This window comes from Tursiops truncatus, chromosome 16 (genome assembly GCF_011762595.2).
Source record: "Tursiops truncatus isolate mTurTru1 chromosome 16, mTurTru1.mat.Y, whole genome shotgun sequence".
Taxonomy (NCBI): domain Eukaryota; kingdom Metazoa; phylum Chordata; class Mammalia; order Artiodactyla; family Delphinidae; genus Tursiops; species Tursiops truncatus.
In genome coordinates, this window is record NC_047049.1 from 31,350,903 (window position 1) to 31,362,040 (window position 11,138).

Sequence of the window (11,138 nt, forward strand, 5' to 3'; positions counted from 1 at the left end):
ATGAAAGTTTCATTTAAGATCCAGAGATCGGTAAATCGTACACTGCCTCTACGTTCTGTCATACTTGGTAAACACCCAGAAAACTTCACGTGTATCACAGGTTCAGCACCCCAAATTCCCTTAACTGACTGCAGGACCATAACATCTAAGACTGTTCAATATTAAAAATCCTAAAGTCTAACCTTCTCCTCTCCTTCTTCTTCTCTTCTCCTTCTTCATCTCTCCCTCTCCCTTATTTTTCTATATTTAATCCCTCACCTCATGAAGACCCTGTCTCTTGACTACCATTTTATCATCGGTAGTCTCTGTCAATAGATTAACTTTCTTCCTTGTCTAGCCACATTACTTGGTTTATTATTTATTCACACTAGTATCTAAACTTTCCTTGCCTTTTGTCTTGCTTCCACTTTTTCCCAGCATACTCTCCACCCTAGTTCAGTTTAGCCATTTGCTTTTTCAACTGATATATATATATAAATGTAACTAAATTCTAGTAGTGAAAATCACATAGCCAGATTATTGTGGTGATGATTTGTCATGGTCTATAATGTAGCTAGCCATTTTTTCCTTTTCCTACTCACAGCTACTGTTCTTTTATCGTTCCTTAAACTTTCTACCCCACTTTTTTTTTTTTTTTTTTTTTTACGCGGGCCTCTCACTGTTGTGGCCTCTCCCGTTGCGGAGCACAGGCTCCTTACGCGCAGGCTCAGCGGCCATGGCACACGGGCCCAGCTGCTTCGCGGCACGTGGGATCTTCCCGGACCGGGGCACGAACCCACGTCCCCTGCATCGGCAGGCAGACTCTCAACCACTGCGCCACCAGGGAAGCCCTACCCCACTTGTTTTTAAAAACAAAATTCACATTTTGTTTAGGTTGATAAAAGCTATACAAAATTGATTTTCTTCACCAAAAATTACAGCAATATTTTCTGTATTATTCCTAGATAAACTACAAAACACTTATTTTTGTAGGTTTTCTAGGTTTTGCTTATAAATCAAGATGAGGCAGTAGATCATGGAAAAAGACAGAAAAAAACAGACAAATCAGTTGTCAGTATCCATGGCCTCTGATCCTGTCTTGACCATGAAACAGAAGTGTTCAACATATACCTGCCAAAAAGCTTATGAAGATGTAGGCTCAATAAAGGAATATAAACAACAACCAGATGTGGAACAACAATGGCAGGCTCTTCCATTCAAACTTTAACTATAACTTGTTACTTTAACTTCATTTGATAAAGACAGAATCTACACTGAAATCCTTGTTTGGCAAGCTCACGTTTCTCTTACAGTCTGATAATTTTCTTAAGAGTCCCTTACAGATTTTTAACAGCATACTTAAAACTCCTACTATTCAAAGGTCAGTCATGAGCTTCACTGTAATGTTTATAAAATGTATTCCTTCCACCCATACCTCCTCAAAATTTATTTCTTCAAAGAACTGATAACTCAATACCTGACAATTGGATCCACAGTGATAAATGTTAATGTCTAAAATGACTTAACTAATACAATTCCAAAGTGCCATTAGCAGAGATCACACAGAGTGTAACATGGTACTTTCAATGCTATCTTCTGGAAGAACAGTTAGGTCTCCAAAGCATGGGACTTCAAACAGGCCATTTAAACAGGCAGATTATCAATGACTAATGTACTCAATGGGAGGCCTACAGGTCAAGATATTCAGTGATTAAGTGGCCTACGTACACCTTACAACTTTTCTGTAAGGTATTTTTAGATTGCTTACAGATTTCTTCAAATATCAAATATAAGAGAGAGGCTATTTTAAAAGTCTCTTAGGTATTTTCAATGGTTTCTGAATTATCTATAGGAAGCTCTGACTTACTTCTATAGAGTTTGATATATGTATCCACCATTAAATCCAAATCGTGTTTTATATCCAAATTTATGTTCAGCAAAGCCAAGTTACTTTACCTTTGGTCTGTCAAAGTGTTCCTCAGGTATGCTTTGAGATGCTTTTGCCCATTTTCATAGCGTTCATTCTCAACCTTCATCACAGGAAGAATATGTAGGACCCTGAGCAATGCGTAAACATTAGGAAAATCTTGATGTCTGCCAGATGAAGAGCTTCATAAATAGTGGATGGAAGTTCTATAATTTTCCATGTTTCCACTTGATTCTCCAACAATGCAGCTCAGCAGAGAGTGTGTCAGGATTAGGTAAATCACTTCTGTACATGTCAGCATGATGCTCCTCTGATGTATTGAATTTGAGCTGTCCCATGACAGAGGGTACCAGATATAAGCATTTAAGAGCTTTGAGGTGCTGTTCTGAGAATATATCTTTCAGTTCCTGAATAATGTGTTCCACTGTTGGAACACTTAAGGGTTTCTTTATAGTAACTCTCAGAGGTTAGCTGAGATTCCAGGTTACTGTGCTGAGCTCTGTGAAATTTCCCTGGGAGTTTCATCTGAATATCAAGTTTGGTTGCCAAATTTGTGGCTTCCTCAAACCAAAATTCATGATAAACTTCGATATTTTCCATCACTTCATTTAGTGAATGCAGCACTGCAGTCAAACTACTGGCTGCAAAGAAGACATCAGAAGTTTGCCCCTGAAGATTTTTCCCAAAGGCTGTTGTAAAAGATAGAACATTTTTAAGAACAACAATGGTAACGATGAAATCAAAATCTGTTACCGCACTACAGAGTACAAATGCTCGGCCAGCTATACAGTTATTCCATCTAACATTTGTGACACTCTTTATACCATCTAAACATACAACAAGTGCTTGTAGGAGGTCCACTAAGATTTCAAAAGCATCATGCCTGCCTGTCCACTGGAGAATGGCAAATTTCCTTCAGTTCTTTGCCCCTTTCTTAATTGTTCTGAAAAAGGACAGAAATTACATTGTCAAGCTCTAAAAGCAGTTGTGGTGATAGATGGAAAAAAGAACAAACTTCCTCAATTGTTCCTAATGCGACAGATACTCCCATAACAGGCAGTGATTTTGCCAACCATATATTTAAGGCACAGGAAGAGCAGAGTGTGTAGATACCTTGGGGATATTTCTCTAAAAGTCTAGAAGCAACAACTTGCATTTTGGAAGAAAATCCACTGGACACAATGTAAGCCTGGCCACGACAGTACTCTATGTTGAATCCCCACTTCTCAGTTAATCATAGTGTGAAATTTCATAGCCAAAATTTCTGCATCAGTTTCATAAGGCAGGAAGCCCACAGATTCCTCTCTCAGGTTGTGAGCTTCGTCAACAAACCTCACCAACACAGGCAGGTACTCTTTCCCTGTTATGTCCACCACATCGTCAGTGATGATGGAAAAGAAGTGAGAGTCTCCCACTTCTCTGAGGGTTTCTTCCCGAATGCAGCTCTCACAGATCTCTAGCATCTGTTTCTGCTATGTTTTCGAACAATGTGTTAACTGCTGTTGTCTCAAAGCGCTTTCTCAGAACCTCTTCGCCAGAATTGATCCGGTACTCAGGCAGTGCTTGAAAGTTATCAGGAGTAAAGAGACCTTCTGGGATTTCATCAGCTTCATGTCCATCCAGAGGTATGTTCCGTTTTCCCATAAGAATCAAAATTTCAAATAAAGATTTTTAAGTATTGTTTTCCTTCTCTTCAAGGGTTAAAACTTGGCACTTAAACTCGGCACTTTCACTTCCGTGGCCCGGGTTCAATCTCTGGTTGGGGAACTAAGATCCCATGAGCCGCAGCCCAGCCAAAAATAAAATTTTTTTTAATTTTTAAATAAAAAAATAGGGCTTCCCTGGTGGCGCAGTGGTTGAGAGTCCACCTGCCGATGCAAGGGACACGGGTTCGTGCCCTGGTCCGGGAAGATCCCACATGCCGCGGAGCGGCTGGGCCCGTGTGCCATGGCCGCTGAGCCTGCGTGTCCGGAGCCTGTGCTCCGCAACGGGAGAGGCCACAACAGTGAGAGGCCCGCCTACCGCAAAAGAAAAAATTAATAATAATAATAATAATAAATAAAAATGGGATCTCAAACAGTATATATTACCCTTCAATGAATACTGTTCCTTAATAGTATATTATAGACATTCCATCAGGTCAATAAAGACTGAACTCATTCCTGGTAAAAGTTATATAATGGTCCAAAACTATACATTAGTTTATTCTGCCATCCTTCTATTGATAATCAAATCTTCTCTAAAAACTTTTGTCACCACAAATATGGGGTGCATATATCTTTTGAAATTTAGTGTTTTTGTTTTCTTTGGATATATACTCTGGAATGGAATTGCTGGATCATATGGTAGTTCTATTTTTAGTTTTTTGAGGAACCTCTATACTGTTTTCCACAGTGGCTGTACCAATTTACATTCCGAGCAATGTACTAGGGTTCCCTTTTCTTCACATTCTCACCAACACTTGTTATCTGTGGTCTTTTTGATGATGACCATCTGACAGGTGTGAGGTGATATCTCATTGTGGTTTTGATTTGCATTTCTCTGTTGATTACTGATGTTGAGCATCTTTTCATGTGCCTGTTGGCCATCTGTGTATCTTCTTTGGAAAAATGCCTATTCAGGTGTTCTGCCCATTTTTAAAATCAGGTTGTTTGTTTTTTTGATACTGAGTTGTATGAGCTGTTTATATATATTGGATATTAACCCCTTATCAGTCATACCATTTGCAAATATTTTCTCCCATTCATTTGGGTTTTTTTAAGACAATATTACGGTTTTTTGTTGTTTAGTTTGGGGTTTTTTTTTTTTTTTTTTTTTTTTGCGGTATGCGGGCCTCTCACTGTTGTGGCCTCTCCCGTTGCGGACCACAGGCTCCGGACGCACAGGCTCAGCGGCCATGGCTCACGGGCCCAGCCGCTCCACGGCATGTGGGATCTTCCTGGACCGGGGCACGAACCCGTGTCCCCTGCATCCGCAGGCGGACTCTCAACCACTGCGCCACCAGGGAAGCCCTGTTGTTGTTTTTTAATTAAACTTTCCTTTTCTTGTTGCTGGAAAGCAAGGTTCTGACTTTGTGGTCAATTATAATATCTCATCCTGTGTTTTTAATAGTTATCTTTTTGTCATTCCAAATGCTATCTATTCCTCTTTTAAACTCTGTATCAAGTTGGTGTATTTTTATGTTTATGTAGTTCCCTATATGTAGTTCTGTAGTTCCCTATGTAATTATGCAGTTCCCTATAAAACTAAAAATGGATTTAACATCTGACCCAGCAGTTGCAGTCTTGAGCATCTATCCTAGAAAAATGAAAACTTGTGTTTACACAAAAAACTGATATGAATGCTCATAGTGGCTTTATTTATAATAGTCAAAAATTGGAAACAGCCCAAATGTATTTATATTAAATATTTTCTATTATAATCTATTAATAGATCTTAGGAATAATTATATAAAAATCAATATATGTTTTTATTATATTTTGTGACATGAAGTCAGTTCAGTAATCCAGCATGTCATCAGCCATATTTTTAAGATTATTTCCTTAACCCATATCATATAAATTGTGGTAAAAGTGATCTGGTTATGAAATAGTCCTTTAAATGAAAAGATGTTGTGAAATGTGTTGTTCACCAACTTTCAGAAAAAAAAACTATTCTGTTTAATACCAACACACTTTTGTTTGGAAATTTACAAGTTGATAGCTGCAAGAGAGAATTTTGTGCTCATTAGCAGATACAAAGAAGGAAAGTTAAAATGTGGCACATCCCTCCCAATTTAGGGGACATCACAACAAAACTGTGTTCTGCTGACTTGAATAACGGGAGACTTTGCTAGTAACTTAGCATTTATCCTTCACTTACTGTTAGAATACTAAGGACTTATAGCATATTTTCCCCCACAGGCCTGGGAAAAAGTCAAGACTTCTTAATGATCAGCACCCTCAAGTGATGTATAATCGTTCTCAATGGTGAAAAACTGAAAACATTTCCACTAAGATCAGGAATAAGACAAGGTTGCCCACTCTCACCACTATTATTCAACATAGTTTTGGAAGTTTTAGCCACAGCAATCAGAGAAGAAAAAGATATAAAGGGAATCCAAATTGGAAAAGAAGAAGTAAAACTGTCACTGTTTGCAGATGACATGATACTATACATAGAGAATCCTAAAGATTCTACCAGAAAAGTACTAGAGCTAATCAATAAATTTGGTAAAGTAGCAGGATACAAAATTAATGCACAGAAATCTCTTGCATTCCTATACACTAATGATGAAAAATCTGAAAGAGAGATAAAGGAAACATTCCCATTTACCACTGCAACAAAAAGAATAAAATACCTAGGAATAAACCTACCTAAGGAGACAAAAGACCTGTATGCAGAAAACCAGAATACACTGATGAAAGAAATTAAAGATGATACAAACAGATGGAGAGATATACCATGTTCTTGGATTGGAAGAATCAATATATTGAAAATGACTATACTACCCAAAGCAATCTACAGATTCAGTGCAATCCCTATCAAACTACCAATTCCATTTTTCACAGAACTAGAAAAAAAATTTCACAATTTGTATGGAAACACAAAAGACCCCAAACAGCCAAAGCAATCTTGAGAACGAAAAACAGAGCTGGAGGAATCAGGCTCCCTGACTTCAGACTATACTACAAAGCTACAGTAATCAAGACAGTATGGTACTGGCACAAAAACAGAAATATAGATCAATGGAACAGGACAGAAAGCCCAGAGATAAACCCACGCACATATGGTCACCTTATCTTTGATAAAGAAGGCAGGAATGTACAGTGGAGAAAGGACAGCCTCTTCAATAAGTGATGCTGGGAAAACTGGACAGGTACATGTAAAAGTATGAGATTAGAACACTCCCTAACACCATATACAAAAATAAGCTCAAAATGGATTAAAGACCTAAATGTAAGGCCAGACACTATAAAACTCTTAGAAGAAAACATAGGCAGAAGAGTCTATGACATAAATAACAGCAAGGTCCTTTTTGACCGACCTCCTAGAGAAATGGAAATAAAAACAAAAATAAACAAATGGGACCTAATGAAACTTCAAAGCTTTTGCACAGCAAAGGAAACCATAAACAAGACAAAAAGACAACCCTCAGAATGGGAGAAAATATTTGCAAATGAAGCAACTGACAAAGGATTAATCTTTAAAACTTACAAGCAGCTCATGCAGCTCAGTATCAAAAGAACAAACAACCCAATCCAAAAATCGGCAGAAGACCTAAATAGACATTTCTCCAAAGAAGATATACAGATTGCCAACAAATACATGAAAGAATGCTCAACATCATTAATCATTAGAGAAATGCAAATCAAAACTACAATGAGATATCATCTCACACTGGTCAGAATGGCTTTCATCAAAAAATCTAGAAACAATAAATGCTGGAGAGGGTGTGGAGAAAAGGGAACACTCTTGCACTGCTGCTGGGAATGTGAACTGGTACAGCCACTATGGAGAACAGTATGGAGGTTCCTTAAAAAACTACAAATAGAACTACCATATGACCCACCAATCCCACTACTGGGCATATACCCTGAGAAAACCATAATTCAAAAAGAGTCATGTAACAAAATGTTCATTGCAGCTCTACTTACAATAGCCAGGAGATGGAAGCAACCTAAGTGTCCATCATCGGATGAATGGATAAAGAAGATGTGGCACATATATACAATGGAATATATTACTCAGCCATAAAAAGAAACGAAATTGAGTTATTTGTAGTGATGTGGATGGACCTACAGTCTGTCATACAGAGTGAAGTAAGTCAGAAAGAGAAAAACAAATACCGTCTGCTAACACATATATATGGAATCTAAGAAAAAAAAATGTCATGAAGAACCTAGGGGTAAGATGGGAATAAAGACACAGACCTACTAGAGAATGGACTTGAGGATATGGGGAGGGGGAAGGGTAAGCTGTGACAAAGTGAGAGAGTGGCATGGACATACATACACTACCAAACGTAAAACAGATAGCTAGTGGGAAGCAGCCACATGGCACAGGGAGATCAGCTCGGTGCTTTGTGATCACCTAGAGGGATGGGATAGGGAGGGTGGGAGGGAGGGAGACGCAAAAGGGAAGAGATATGGGAACATATTTATATGTATAACTGATTCACTTTGTTATAAAGCAGAAACTAACACACCATTGTAAAGCAATTATACTCCAATAAAGATGTTTAAAAAAAAAAGTTCATCCAGAAAGAAAAAAATAATAATACATCTCAGTGAATACATGCTATATGTATTTTTAAAAACATGTACCACTGTATAATAATAATTCCAGGAGTTAGGTGTAGTTAAGGAACACCACAGAGTACATATCACTTGCATATGGACACATAGTGTATAATGTTGCTATTTAAGAGATATATTGAGTTGGCCGAAAGGTTCATTTGGTTTTTTCCATAAGATGGCTCTGGTAGCACTTAGTTGTTTTTAACTTCATTTGAAACAATTTTGTTAGATTGTATTGTGACAACGGTCATATCACTGTGCATTAAAAAAAAACTCATCGGGCTTCCCTGGAGGCGCAGTGGTTGAGGGTCCGCCTGCCGATGCAGGGACACGGGTTCGCGCCCCGGTCCGGGAAGATCCCACATGCCGCGGAGCGGCTGGGCCTGTGAGCCATGGCTGCTGAGCCTGCGCGTCCGCAGCCTGTGCCCCGCAACGGGAGAGGCCACAACAGTGAGAGGCCCGCGTACCGCAAAACAAAACAAAACAAACAAACAAACAAAAAAACTCATCAAAATTGGTGAATTTTTGTGTAGCCATTTTGCCGAAATGCAAAATGTTGCCGAAAAGCAACATCTTTGGCATATTATGCTTTATTATTTCAAGAAAGGTAAAAACGCAACTGAAATGCAAAAAAAGATTTGTGCAGTGTATGGAGAAGGTGCTGTGACTGATCAAACATGTCAAAAGTGGTTTGCGAAGTTTCGTGCGGGAGATTTCTTGCTGGACGATGCTCCATCGTTGGGTAGACTAGTTGAAGATGGTAGCGATCAAATCGAGACATTGAGAACAATCAACATTATACCACGTGGGAGATAGCCGACATACTCAAAATATCCCAATCAAGCACTGAAAATCATTTGCACCAGCTTGGTTATGTTAATTGCTTTGATGTTTGGGTTCCACGTGAGTTAAGCCAAAAAAAGCTTCCTGACCATATTTCCACATGCGATTCTCTACTTAAACATAACGAAAACGTTCCGTTTTTAAAACAAATTGTGACGGGCGATGAAAAGTGGATACTGTATAATATTGTGGAATGGAAGAGATCGTGGGCAACCAAAATGAATCACCACCAACCATACCAAAGGCCTGTCTTCATCCAAACAAGGTGATGTTGTGTATGTGGTGGGACTGTAAGGGAGTCCTCTATTATGAGCTCCTTCCGGAAAACCAAACGATTAATTCCAGCAAGTACTGCTCCCAATTAGACCAACTGAAAGCAGCACTCGACGAAAAGCGTCTGGAATTAGTCAACAGAAAACGCATAATCTTCCATTAGGATAACGCAAGACCGCATGTGTCTTTGATGACCAGGCAAAAACTGTTACAGCTTGGCTGGGAAGTTCTGATTCATCCGCCGTATGCACCTTCGGATTTCCATTTATTTAGGGCTTTACAAAATTCTCTTAATGGTAAAAATTTCAAATCCCTGGAAGACTGTAAAAGGCACCTGGAACAGTTCTTTGCTCACAAAGATAAAAAGTTTTGGGAAGACGGAATTATAAAGTTGCCTGAAAAATGGCAGAAGGTAGTGGAACAAAACGGTGAATACATTGTTCAATAAAGTTCTTGGTGAAAATGAAATATGTATCTTTTATTTTTACTTTAAAACCAAAGGAACTTTCTGGCCAACCCAATATTTCTAGACATTTTCTCTTTCTCGACTCTCATTGTTCCTAAATTCCTATACCAGAAGAGCCCTAGAAAGAGGGGAGACCCTGCAAGGATTTTATTCAGTATGACAGTTTGGCCAAATGATTTCAAGGTTTGGACATATTTATCCGTATGCATTATTTCAGATTATAAGGTGAGTGGAACTTCAGTTTTACTTGTACTTATGCCATAATGTACAAATATAACCTGGAATATTAGTTTTGCAGCAGTTTCTTTACTTCCACATCTCCCCTTCCCCAAATGTACAAGGTTTGTTAGAAGTTTTAAACACTTTCTAAATTTCTCTAGGGTTAAAGCGCTAAGCACAACGCCTCACACAGAAAGCGGCCATTAAACATCTGAACGTTTGAATGAATGAAAGCGTACGTAACACTGCTGTGCTGCTTTCCATACTAGAAAGTTTCCTCACTTCGCCCCCGCCAGAGTTTCCCAGGACAAGTTTCCAACCACGGAACATTTTATTTAACTCGTTATTTTAACACGGGGTGAGTCACTGGGAAAAGAAAATAAATCAATGTAAGTTGTTTCTTTCATTAAGCGAAGATGACATGTCACGAGTGCGCATGCCCAGCATGCCCTATTTTAAGAGTGCAAAATAATTAAATTGGTTACACTAATAGCAAGCTCTGGAAAGAAAAAGGACCCCTCGCATATTCGGGGCGCTCTTTCAGATGCCACACCCAAAGCACCTGAACTCTAAGAACCTCTCTCCTCGGGGCAAGGCAGAGGCAGGTCCCGCCGGCGAAGACCCGGGTCTTCGTGCTCCTCGGCGACCCGCACGCAGGTCACAGGCTCCGGGGCGTATCTGGACGGTGCGGGCGACCGCACTTCCACGGCGGGCTCGGGAGCATCCTCCCCCGGGAACACCCGCTCAGGGGCGACCCCGGTGGTCACCGCGGGCCCGCGCCGGCCAGGGAGCGCGCGGCCGATACTCACCCGTTGGGAAAAAACGGTTCTTCTTCACCGCAACGCGAGAGGTGCGGGGTTCTCACGACCCAGGCCACCCCGCTCTCAGATCTCTTCCAGAACAGCCGCCAGGGCAGTTGCGGCCACTGGAACACAGACGCAGGCGGCGGGTGATCAAAGCCCGTGGCTCCCGCCGGGCGCTCTAGGCGGAGACCGGGCCGAGCCCCAAGCCCACGCAGCCGGGTGAGCAGACGTTGCGCACGGAAGATTCCAGAAGGCACCGGCTCCTCGCGCGCGCCGGAGCCGCACCGCGCATGCTCCGCACCGCGCATGCTCCCGAACCGCCTTGAAGTTCAGCTAGAGGAGCAAGCGCC

General features: G+C 40.4%; 1 pseudogene; it reads right to left on the reverse strand.

Annotated features, from left to right (window-relative positions):
• Positions 1 to 531: 531 nt before the first annotated feature.
• Positions 532 to 11,096, reverse strand: LOC117308544 (52 kDa repressor of the inhibitor of the protein kinase-like; annotated as a pseudogene).
• Between the last annotated feature and the right edge of the window lie 42 nt (positions 11,097 to 11,138).